We start from the raw sequence: 12,286 nt of genomic DNA, 5'->3' as shown, positions 1-12,286 counted from the left end.
ATCCTTCTCCGTTCTAATGAGAAAAGGCCTAGCACCCTCAACCTTTCCTCGTAAGACCTACTCTCCATTCCAGGCAACATCCTGGTAAATCTCCTTTGCACCTTTTCCAAAGCTTCCACATCCTTCCTAAAATGAGGCGACCAGAACTGCACACAGTACTCCAAATGTGGCCTGACCAAGGTTTTGTACAGCTGCATCATCACCTCACAGCTCTTAAATTCAATCCCTCTGCTAATGAACGCTAGCACACCATAGGCCTTCTTCACAGCTCTATCCACTTGAGTGGCAACTTTCAAAGATCTATGAACATAGACCCCACGATCTCTCTGCTCCTCCACATTGCCAAGAACCCTACCGTTACCCCTGTATTCCGCATTCATATTTGTCCTTCCAAAATGGACAACCTCACACTTTTCAGAGTTAAACTCCATCTGCCACTTCTCAGCTCAGCTCTGCATCCTATCTATGTCTCTTTGCAGCCGACAACAGCCCTCCTCACTATCCACAACTCCACCAATCTTCGTATCGTCTGCAAATTTACTGACCCACCCTTCAACTCTCTCATCCAAGTCATTAATGAAAATCAAAAACAGCAGAGGACCCAGAACTGATCCCTGTGGTACACCACTGGTAACTGGGCTCCAGGCTGAATATTTGCCACCACTCTCTGGCTTCTATTGGTTAGCCAGTTCGTTATCCTAATGGCCAAATTTCCCACTATCCCATGCCTCATTACTTTCTGCATAAGCCTACCATGGGGCACCTTATCAAATCTCATAGATCTCATAGAATTTACAGTGCAGAAGGAGGCCTTTCGGCCCATCGAGTCAGCACCGGCTCTTGGAAAGAGCACCCTACCCAAGGTCAACACCCCCACCCTATCCCCATAACCCAGTAACCCCACCCAACACTAAGGGCAATTTTGGACATTAAGGGCAATTTATCATGGCCATCCACCTAACCTGCACATTTTTGGACTGTGGGAGGAAACCGGAGTACCCGGAGGAAACCCACACACACACGGGGAGGATGTGCAGACTCCGCACAGACAGTGACCCAAGCCGGAATCGAACCTGGGACCCTGGAGCTGTGAAGCAATTGTGCTACCCACAATGCTACCGTGCTGCCTTACTAAAATCCATGTACACTATATGCGCTGCTTTACCTTCATCCACATGCTTGGTCACCTCCTCAAAGAATTCAATAAGACTTGTAAGGCAAGACCTACCCCTAAGAAATCCGTGCTGACTATCCCTAATCAAGCAGTGTCTTTCCAGATGCTCAGAAATCCTATCCCTCAGTACCCTTTCCATTACTTTGCCTACCACCGAAGTAAGACTAATTGGCCTGTAATTCCCAGGGTTATCCATATTCCCTTTTTTGAACAGGGGCACAACATTCGCCACTCTCCAATGCCCTGGTACCACCCCTGTTGACAGTGAGGACGAAAAGATCATTGCCAACGGCTCTGCAATTTCATCTCTTGTTTCCCATAGAATCCTTGGATATATCCCGTCAGGCCCGGGGGACTTGTCTATCGTCAAGTTGTTCAAAATGCCCAACACATCTTCCTTCCTAACAAGTATCTCCTCGAGCTTACCAGTCTGTTTCACACTGTCCTCTCCAACAATATGGCCCCTCTCATTTGTAAATACTGAAGAAAAGTACTCGTTCAAGACCTCTCCTATCTCTTCAGACTCAATACACAATCTCCCGCTACTGTCCTTGATCGGACCTACCCTCGCTCTAGTCATTCTCATATTTCTCACATATGTGTAAAAGGCCTTGGGGTTTTCCTTGATCCTACCCGCCAAAGATTTTTCATGTCCTCCCTTAGCTCTCCTTATCCCTTTCTTCAGTTCCCTCCTGGCTATCTTGTATCCCTCCAGCGCCCTGTCAGAACCTTGTTTCCTCAGCCTTACAGCACGGTAGCATGGTGGTTAGCATAAATGCTTCACAGCTCCAGGGTCCCAGGATCGATTCCCGGCTGGGTCACTGTCTGTGAGGAGTCTGCACGTCCTCCCCGTGTGTGCGTGGGTTTCCTCCGGGTGCTCCGGTTTCCTCCCACAGTCCAAAGATGTGCGGGTTAGGTGGATTGGCTATGCTAAATTGCCCTTAGTGTCCTAAAAAAATAAGGTTAATGGGGGGGTTACTGGTGTAGGGTGGATACGTTGACTTGAGTAGGGTGATCATTGCTCGGCACAACATCGAGGGCCGAAGGGCCTGTTCTGTGCTGTACTGTTCTATGTTCTATGTTCTTACATAAGTCTCCTTCTTCCTCTTAACAAGGCATTCAACCTCTCTTGTCAACCATGGTTCCCTCACTCGACCATCTCTTCCCTGCCTGACAGGGACATACATATCAAGGACACGGAGTACCTACTCCTTGAACAAGTTCCACATTTCACTTGTGTCCTTCCCTGAAAGCCTACGTTCCCAACTTATGCACTTCAATTCTTGTCTGACAGCATCGTATTTACCCTTCCCTCAATTGTAAACCTTGCCCTGTTGCACGCACCTATCCCTCTCCATTACTAAAGTGAAAGTCACAGAATTGTGGTCACTATCTCCAAAATGCTCCTCCACTAACAAATCTATCACTTGCCCTGGTTGATTACCAAGTACCAAATCCAATATGGCCTCCCCTCTGTCGGACAATCTACATACTGCTTCCTGGACACTGCACAAACACCACCCCATCCAAACTATTTGATCTAAAGAGTTTCCACTCAATGTTAGGAAAGATTCCAGACTTGGATTCGCACCGGTTGATCATATGTGGGGATGTGGGGCTGTTGACAGATGAGGTGGTGTGGGAGCGGGTGAGGGCGACCATTTTGGGTATGTGCAGTTAACTGACATAGGGGAGGTCACGGCTGCCATGCTCTGGGAGGCGCTCAAGGCAGTGGTTGGGGGGAGTTCATTTCAATCCGGGTGCACAGTGAGAAAGTAGAGTAGGCAGGTGTTCACAGAGGTAATATCCGAGGTGCTGGGGGTGAAGGTGGTCCCTAGTCCAGAAGTGACAATATTCAAGGGTGTCGGAAGATCCGAAGTCCAGGGGATGAGAGAGGCCGATGTTTTGGCCTTTGCCTCCCTAATAGCCCGGAGACGGATATTCTCGGGTGGTGGGACTCGGAGCGGTCGAAAGCGGGGGTGTGGGTGAACGGCCTGGCGGAATTCCTGAGGCTGGAGACGGTCAAGTTCATCTTGAGGTGGTCAGTGGATGGGTTCACCTGGAGGTGGAAGCCGGTTATTGATTTCTTTAAGGAGGTCTAATGGGCCAGCAAATAGGAGGGGGGAATGGGGAAGGCAGGATGGGAAAAGGGGGTGCTTTTGGGGGAGCGAGGGGGGAAGTGGGTATTGGTTGATTATAATATTGTATGGTTGTTCTTCTGCTTTTGTTTGTTTATATGAAAATAGCTTGAATAAAATATTTTTTAAAAGACTCTGAGAGACTTGGCTGTCACACCTCTCTCACACTCCTCAACCACCTCGTACATCAGCTCTACAGCAGACGCTTCAACCTGGAAACCAAGATCGAGTCAATATTCTCAACATGTGCTCAGGACGCAGCAGACCAGCTGTGGAACACGGCCAAACAGATGAGACAACGATACTATGCCACTTATACAGGGCCGGCTCAAGGCACCGGCAACTCGGGCGACTGCCATGTGCTCGGGGGCGCCAGAGACTCGGGTCCCGCGCATGCGCAGTTGGGCCGGTGCCAACCAGCGCATGCGCGGTGGCCGCCCGCCCCCAGGGCGGCCCCCCGGCTCGGTCCGCCCCCCCGCTCAGTCCCCCCCGCCCCGCCCCGCCCTCGGGTCCGCCCCCCCGCCCCGCCCTCGGGTCCGCCCCCCGCCCTGCCCTAAGGTCCGCCCCCCCGCCCCGCCCCGCCCTCGGGTCCGCCCCCCGCGTGTCCGCCCCCCCGCCCTGCCCTCGGGTCCACCCCCCCTTCAGGTCCGCCCCCCCTTGGGTCCGCCCCCCGCCCTGCCCCGCCCTCGGGTCCGCCCCCCCGCGTCCGCCCCCCCTCGGGTCCGCCCCCCCTCGGGTCCGCCCCCCCCTCGGCCTCGCCCCCCCCCCCCCTCCCCGGCCCCCCCCCCCCCCCTCGCCCCCCCCGGCCCCCCCCCCCCTCGGCCCCCCCCCTCGCCCCCCCCTCGCCCCCCCCCTCGCCCCCCCCCTCGGCCCCCCCCCCTCGGCCCCCCCCCTCGGCCCCCCCCCCTCGGCCCCCCCTCGGCCCCGCCCCCCCCCCTCGGCCCCCCCCCCCCCAAGGGCGCCGAAGTTCAGCTTGCCCGGGGCGCCAGCAACCCTAGAGCCGGCGCTGCACTTATATGCACACCAAGAACAGGAAGCTTGAGAAACTCGGCATCATCACCAGCAGCAACCAAGCCTCCCCCGGTACCACAGTAGAAAACAGTACAGGGAAATCTATTGTCAACTTGTCGGACTACACCCTTCAACCAGACGAAATTGAAGTCCTCAGCAGAGGGCTCACCTCCACCAAAATGGACCCCATCAGTCTCGCAGCAGACACAGAGGAACTCACCAGGTGAATGAGACTCCAGGAGTTCTTCAACAGACCTCAAGAGGACGACAGCGAACCCAATGTGACAACCAATGAACCGGAAGAGCAGACCAAGAGACCTGCGGAGCGGCAACTGAAGAGGAAAGAGTCGAATTGGACCCTTCTGTAAGGCCGCTGCCCTAGACTCGACACGTATGCTCAAGCTGTCAGGAGTCGCGTCAATGCTAGATTCATCAGTCGCATTCACAAGACAACACCGAATGTCACCCAAGCAAAACGCAACGTCATCCGCGCTCTCAAGACCATCCGCAACATCGCCATCAAACCAGCTGACAAAGGAGGGGCAACCATCATACTGAACAGAACGGACTACTGCAAAGAAGTGTACTGACAACTCAATAACCAGGAACACTACAGACAGTTACCCGCAGATTCGACGAAGGAACACACCCGTCAACTCAACAGACTGATCAAGACCTTGGATCCAGACCTTCAGAGCACCGTACGTGCTCTCATCCCACGCCAACCGCGCCAACCTCTTCAGAAGACAAACATGGGACACAACCAACAGAGTACCTTTCGTCATCCAGTACTTCCTTGGAGCCGAGAAACTACGACATCTTCTTCGCAACCTTCAACATGTCATCGATGAAGACGAGCATGTTGCCAAGGTTATCCCCACACCCCCACTACCTGCCTTCAAACTACCCCACAACCTCAAACAAACCATTGTTTGCAGAAAATACCCAGCATACAGAACAGCTACTGTTGCTCGTTCTGGGTGAGTGTGCTTAACACTCGATTTGGTTCTGTTTCGTTACTTAGCTCTGGAGTCGCCAGGTATCGTTAAGATACCGCCACAAGCTTCAAGGTCAAGTTCAAAGCAATAAAACCATACACCAATTAGTAAGTTCAAACAACTGAGTTTATTATAATACAATTATAATACTACCCATGCACACGCTAAGAGGATTAAACTATTCTACCGCTAAATGAACCAATACTTATCTCAAAGGGAACTGCCGGATCAGGGGACAAGGCCTCTTGCTCTGCTCTGGTCTGCAGACTTCAGGTTGGTACGGGTTAAAAAGGGGTCAGGAGTGTCTATCTCTGGTAGCGATCGTTGTGAGACTTACTTGCTGGCGGCTGCTGTCCCAAACCTCTCCTCTCTCTCGTTCAAGGTCTTCTTGGCAAAAGCTGGTCGAAATGCTGATCGAGAGAGGAGGGCTGGTCAAGGAGAGGAGGGCTGGTTCAGAAGAACAAACTAAGTGTGGGACCTGTCTTTTATAGGTCCCAGGGCTTCGCACCCTTTTGGGCGGACCCTTTTCCTGCTGGGAATCGACTGGGTCTCTTCCCAATCGATATGTTTGAATCCCCCCAATACTGAGGCTGTTCCTTGGCTACTGGGCGGGCTTTCAGGTGCTTTGTTTTCGGACCCCGCTGGTGCTGGGGTGTCTGGTTTCTCATACACTGTGGCAATCACTTCCCCATTTGTGTCCATTGTCCCTGGGATCGTTCCATTACTATGTTAACTATCCCGGAGATTGCCTCATTAGTATGCGGAATGTTCGTTTCGGTGCTGTTTGCTCTCTTAGCAGACAGAATCCACATTTGCTTGGTGCATCCTGCTGGTGCTGCAAACATTGTCCATTTTAACCTGTAAGCTTTGCGTTCCTCCATTTTGTATTTAGGGAATGGCCAACTTCGGTGGCTACACTACCAAGACACCACACTACTCTGCCATGGCAATCTCTGCAAGTCGTGCCAGATCATCGTCATGGGTACCACTATTACACGTGAGAACACCATCCACCAAGTACGTGGTACATACTCGTGCGACTCGGCCAACGTTGTCTACCTCATACACTGCAGGAAAGGATGTCCCCAAGCGTGGTACATTGGCGAGACCATGCAGACGGTGCGACAACAGATGAACGGACATCGCGCGACAATCGCCAGGCAGGAATGTTCCCTTCCTGTCGGGGAACACTTCAGTGGTCAAGGGCATTCAGCCTCTGATCTTCGGGTAAGCGTTCTCCAAGGTGACCTTCAGGACACGCGGCAACGTAGAATTGCCGAGCAGAAACCTATAGCCAAGTTCCCCATACATGAGTACGGCCTCAACCGGGACCTTGGATTCATGTTGCATTACATTGACCCCCCATCATCTGGCCTGGGCTTGCAAAATCCTACCAACTGTCCTGGCTTGAGACAATTCACACCTTTTTAACCTGTGATTATCCTTCTCTCCAGTTGTTCCATCTGGACCTGTAAAGACTTAATTACCTGCAAAGACTCGCATTCAAAGTATCATCTTGCATCTTTGACTTTGTCTATATATATGTTTCTGGAACCCACCTCTTCATTCACCTGAGGAAGGAGCAGTGCTCCAAAAGCTAGTGTTTGAAACAAACCTGTTGGACTTTAACCTGGTGTTGTAAGACTTCTTACTGTGCTCACCCCTGTCCAACGCTGGCATCTCCACATCATTTTTAAAAAGAGCCCAACTTCACAGTGATGGGAAGAGGTTTGTGCTGGATTCGGGTTGAAAACCTGTACATACATTCTTTGATGTTGGGATTACCATGGACAGGGGGCCACCGTAGCACAGTGGTTAGCACTGTAGCATGACAGCACCAACAACCTGAGTTTGACTCCCGGCTTGGGTCTCTGCCTGCGCAGAATCTGCAGGTTCTCCCCGTGTCTGCGTGGGTTTCCTCCAAGTGCTCCGGTTTCCTCCCACAAGTTCCAAAAGACCGGTTAAGTGAATTGGACATTCTGAATTCTCCCTCGAACAGGTGCCAGAGTGTGGCGACTATGGGCTTTTCACAGTGACTTCATTGCAGTGTTAATGTAAGCCTACTTGTGATACTAATAAAGATTATTATTATTAAATTGTATTTGATGTTTCCCCCTCCCTCCCTACCCCTGCCCCTGCACCTTTGTCAAGGCAGACTCGCTTTGGAAGCATTTGGAACAGTGGAACAGCAAGTTCAGAGATTCTGGAACCTCAGAGAAAGCTTACTGAGGAGTCAGGAACATTCTGACAGCAAATGTTCAATCTTTTGACAACTTCAAGTGTCATTATTAGATGCTGTATTTTAAGTTAGATGTGTTTTCGTTTTTCAATGATTTATCATCGGACTCAATCCCGAAAAGGTATGTTGACCATTAGGTTGATCAGCATTGTGTACATGTTGAAATTCGTTCAAGCATTTCTCCCATTGTTTTTAATGTCCATTTCAAAGATTTCCCATTGCGTTACATGGCTCCTTAGATCTCTCAATAGTAGATACTGGGTCAGTGACTATGCAGGATACAAGTGGAGAGTGTGAGGAAACTTGGGGAGGTTGAGGGAGATGAAGGTAAGGGTTAGAGGGCGTAGGAATGATGTGGCGAGCTGGACCAATGTGCCTGAGAACTGAGTTGGGCCTTCTAACGAGTCCACCTCATAACCCACACTCCAACGACATAGCCTCGGGCCTAACCAAAGAGGCAGAAGACCCGAACCATGACTGTCCATGTCTCTCAGTGAAACATGGTGGGTATGGAAGGTGACGCGTTCGCACTGGCAAAGTCAAGAACTACCCTAACTCACCTTTCCCAAACCCACGATAAAAACCCAAGCCTATGCCTTATGAAGCCCAGAATCCCGAATGCCCTTTTAACCACTTTCTCAAGCTGCTTGCCATTTTTAATGATTTATGCACATATATCCTAAGGTCTCTCTGTTCCTGCATCCCCTTTAGAATTGCAGCCTTGGGATTATTTATTGCCTTCCTGCTCTTTCTAAAAAAAAAATGTATCACTTTGCATATCTCTGTGTTAACCTGCATCTGCCACATTCCCACCCAATCCAGCAGCCTGTCTATGTCCTCTTGGAGTTTATCATGATCCCAGCCATCCCATTGTTCATAGAACATAGAACAGTACAGCACAGAACAGGCCCTTCGGCCCTCGATGTTGTGCCGAGCCATGATCACCCTACTCAAACCCACGTATCCACCCTATACCCGTAACCCAACAACCCTCAACCTTACTTTTTAAGGACACTACGGGCAATTTATCATGGCCAATCCACCTAACCCGCACATCTTTGGACTGTGGGAGGAAACCGGAGCACCCGGAGGAAACCCACGCACACACGGGGAGGATGTGCAGACTCCACACACAGACAGTGACCCAGCCGGGAACCGAACCTGGGACCCTGGAGCTGTGAAGCATTTATGCTAACCACCATGCTACCGTGCTGCCCCGTTCAGTTACAGCTGTGTCTGCCAATCACTGCCAATCACTGCCAATCACTGATTTTTATTTATCTGGAACAGATTCATTGAACACATGAAATTGACCCCCAATACATATTGAGTATTTTAAAATCTAGATTGCTGTTTGTCATTTTACATAGCCAGTCAAAACTTATGATATTATGATCACTGTTACATGAATGTTCCCCATCTGACACCTATCCCTATCAAATCTTATGGTTCAATAAGATCACCTCTCATTTTTAAAAATTACAATATGTATAGACCTAACCTGCTGAACATTTTCACATTTAACAATTCTTCCATCTCCGGAATTAACCCAGCGAGTTGAGGGTTCGATCCCAGCCCCGGGTCATGTCCATGTGGAGTTTGCACATTCTCCCCGTGTCTGCGTGGGTCTCACCCCCACAAGCCAAAGATGTGCAGAATAGGTGGATTGACCATACTAAATTGCCTCTTAATTGGAATAAAAAGGAATTAACCTCGTGAATCTTCTCTGTACTGCCTGCAGTGCAAATCCCTCCTCAAATAAGAGACCAAGGGGTGAATTCTCGATTTGAGAGGCTAAGTGCTGACGCCAGGATGGAATAACCCGTGTTCTGTCCGGACGAATGCAGTGCCAGTCCTGGAGCGATACAGGTCCCGTTAATGGGCTAGCACCGGCGCCACGTAGAACTCGCCCAATTCCAATGCATGCAGACCCTAAACCCAGCCAAGATGATAGCACTGGTTGCGCTGAAGCACACCCATATCGTTGATAGGTTGGCATGAGCAGCACCCATATGTTCCTATGAAAGTGGGCAATCTTACATTTCCCCACTTTATATTACATCAGACTCAAATATTTGCCTCGTCATTTAAATTATGTCTAACATTTACAGACTCATTGTGTCCCTTTTTTCCAGTCCTGTAATATTCTCCTTGAACAATAATACTAGCCTCTTCTTCCCTTGAATTCCTTGTATTCTTGTACCCAGTTCATTCTTACATCTCTGAGAAGCTTTCTGGGTTTTTTTATGCATTGAAGGTGCTCTGAAATGCAAGCAATCATAACAGTATTGGTATGTGTGGAGCACAAATGTGCTTTGAAATTCTAAGTGATAGCAATCCCTGTAAGGGATAGTAAAATAGTAACTAGCACTGGTAGCGTGAGCCAGCCTATAGGTACAGAATGAATAAAACCATGACCTGCTTGTGTTCAAGTTGCTAGCTACAATTCTGTCATATAATATAACCCGCTATGAAGCCTCGAGGCAGGGAGGTTCAACTAGAACAATAGTCCATTGAAAGATTAACACTACATTAATGATAGAGATGTCAAGCTCTTCTGACCACTTTGGCATGCATGTGGTAAGAGGACATGCACATCTGGCCCCTTGATGTTTGCCACTTACATCTGCATGCCATCCTCCTCAACCTGCTTTATCAGTGCAGCCATCATCCATATTAGCAGCAACAGGTATTGGCTCCTGGTTAGCTCCGTTCTCTCTCCACAGACGCTGATAGACCTGCTGAGATTTTCTGTTTTTGTTTCAGATTCCAGCATCCGCAGTAATTTGCATTTATCCAGATGTTGTATCCTAGTTGACTGCCGCTCCTCCAGTATTTGTTTTGGTTAGCCAGATCTTTCAAGATGTTCCTTTGTTTCTGTCCCAAGGGGATGGGCAACACATGACATTGACAAGATTCTGCCACATTTACCTCCATTGTTCCATGGCCAATGATTGCCCTTTATGTGTAGAACACTAAACTACAAGCGGTAGAAGTCATATTCCAGCCATACAGCACCCTAGTTGTATGTTCAGTTGGTCTCAAAGAGGTTCTGAGTCTTGTATGACTGAAAAGTAAGTGTTTATTGAAAACACCCAACAATGTACATTTATGCAGCAAAAGCTGACCTAACTTCATGCTTGCTACACAGCTCTGTCCAGCCACAGCTGACCCTAGTCTCAGGTCATCTGTCTCTTTATATCACACAGTGGATGGTACTGTTTCCCAGTCCCATATCAACCCTTCTATGCCAGATACCCTTATACTACACAGACCACACTTGATGTAGTTCAGTCCTCGGAAGGAGTTCAATTTATGTTTATTAAGAGAATACCTAAACTCCAAAAATTAAATTATAAGAAGAAATAATACATACAAGGGTTGAATTCCTTGGAATTCAGAAGGTGGCGGTGTTGCCAATTCGCATCGGAGTCACCAATAATGTTGCTCTTTTTAACTGGATACTGACAGTTATTAATGATGATATTGCTTTTCAGAGTCGCCAGGTATCAAATGATACCACCACAAGGCTTTACCGGATATCGATCAAAGACCAAACAACCAGTTAGTTAGTTCAAGTTCAATGATAGTTTATTGACACACAAGACTTACTTCGACATGCAACATAAAACACTACAAGCTAAAGCTCGGATCTTGCGTGGCTGGATCTGGAGAAGTGACTTTGTTTCTGCTGGGCTCATCCGTCTGGTAGCGATCGTTGGTCTTGAACTTGCTTCTGGTCGTAATGCTGCAATTGGTTTTAGGCGTAAGCCGGGGCCAAGAGAGACTGAACACATGGCTGTGTCTCTTTTTATCCTTCGGGGGTTTTGCACTCTTTTGGGCGGTCCTTAGCTTTGGACCCAATCATTCGGCAGGCTTCGATTACTACCTTCGATTTTAGCCAATAAAGGGGCGGGTGCCTTGATCGCTGGGCGTGTCCTGAGCGGTCATTGACCTTGGCTGTTTGGGCTTCCTGGGTGAAGGGAGTGGTGCCAATTAGTCTGTATCTGATACCTGAGTACAAGTCATTTGTTCTGGGGAAATGGGCCATTAGAATGCAAATTGGCTGGGGGTTTTGTCTGGTTATCTAGTGGCAAATATACACTTAAGCTCTGAGTTCGTCTGGATCCTGCATTGGCCATATTTCCCGTGATTCTTTGCAAGTGGCCATATTTCCCTTTGTAAATGGCCATCCCAGATGGCTACAGTGGTTTGAGGAATACTTTTTTCTTAAAAAGGTACATAAAATAGAAGCTATTTCTGGTTCATGGGAAGTCTGTGACTCAAGGACATGGTTGACAAATTAGATCCAGGCATTCCAGGGGTGAAATTACAAAACACTTCTACGCACACACATGCGCACACGCCTATTAAATGGTGGGATAGGTGCAAGAGGATATATCTCTGAATTAGTACCTGAGCCAGGAGAAAGTTGGCATAGAGTAAATTAGATTAGAGGTGAATGTGGGGTTCAAATGTTGATGTTGGGGTCTTCCGGTGACGGCGGGGTGGAGGCAGCCCCGCATTGGAGGGCTCCCGTTTGGGAACGGCATTGTCGGGAGCTAATGCCCGGTCCTAAGGGCAGCGGAGGCAGCAAAAGTCAGGAGACAGCACAGGGAGGGGAAAAGTCGAAGATCAGCAAAAAAAATGGCCGTGAAAAAAGCGGCTGGAAGTCCGTCGGGGAGTGGAAAGGTCACCGCAGGGTCAGTAAAGAAAATGGAGGCTG

The sequence above is a fragment of the Scyliorhinus canicula genome, chromosome 13 (genome assembly GCF_902713615.1).
Source record: "Scyliorhinus canicula chromosome 13, sScyCan1.1, whole genome shotgun sequence".
Lineage (NCBI taxonomy): Eukaryota > Metazoa > Chordata > Chondrichthyes > Carcharhiniformes > Scyliorhinidae > Scyliorhinus > Scyliorhinus canicula.
Note: the sequence above shows the minus strand (reverse complement) of the source record.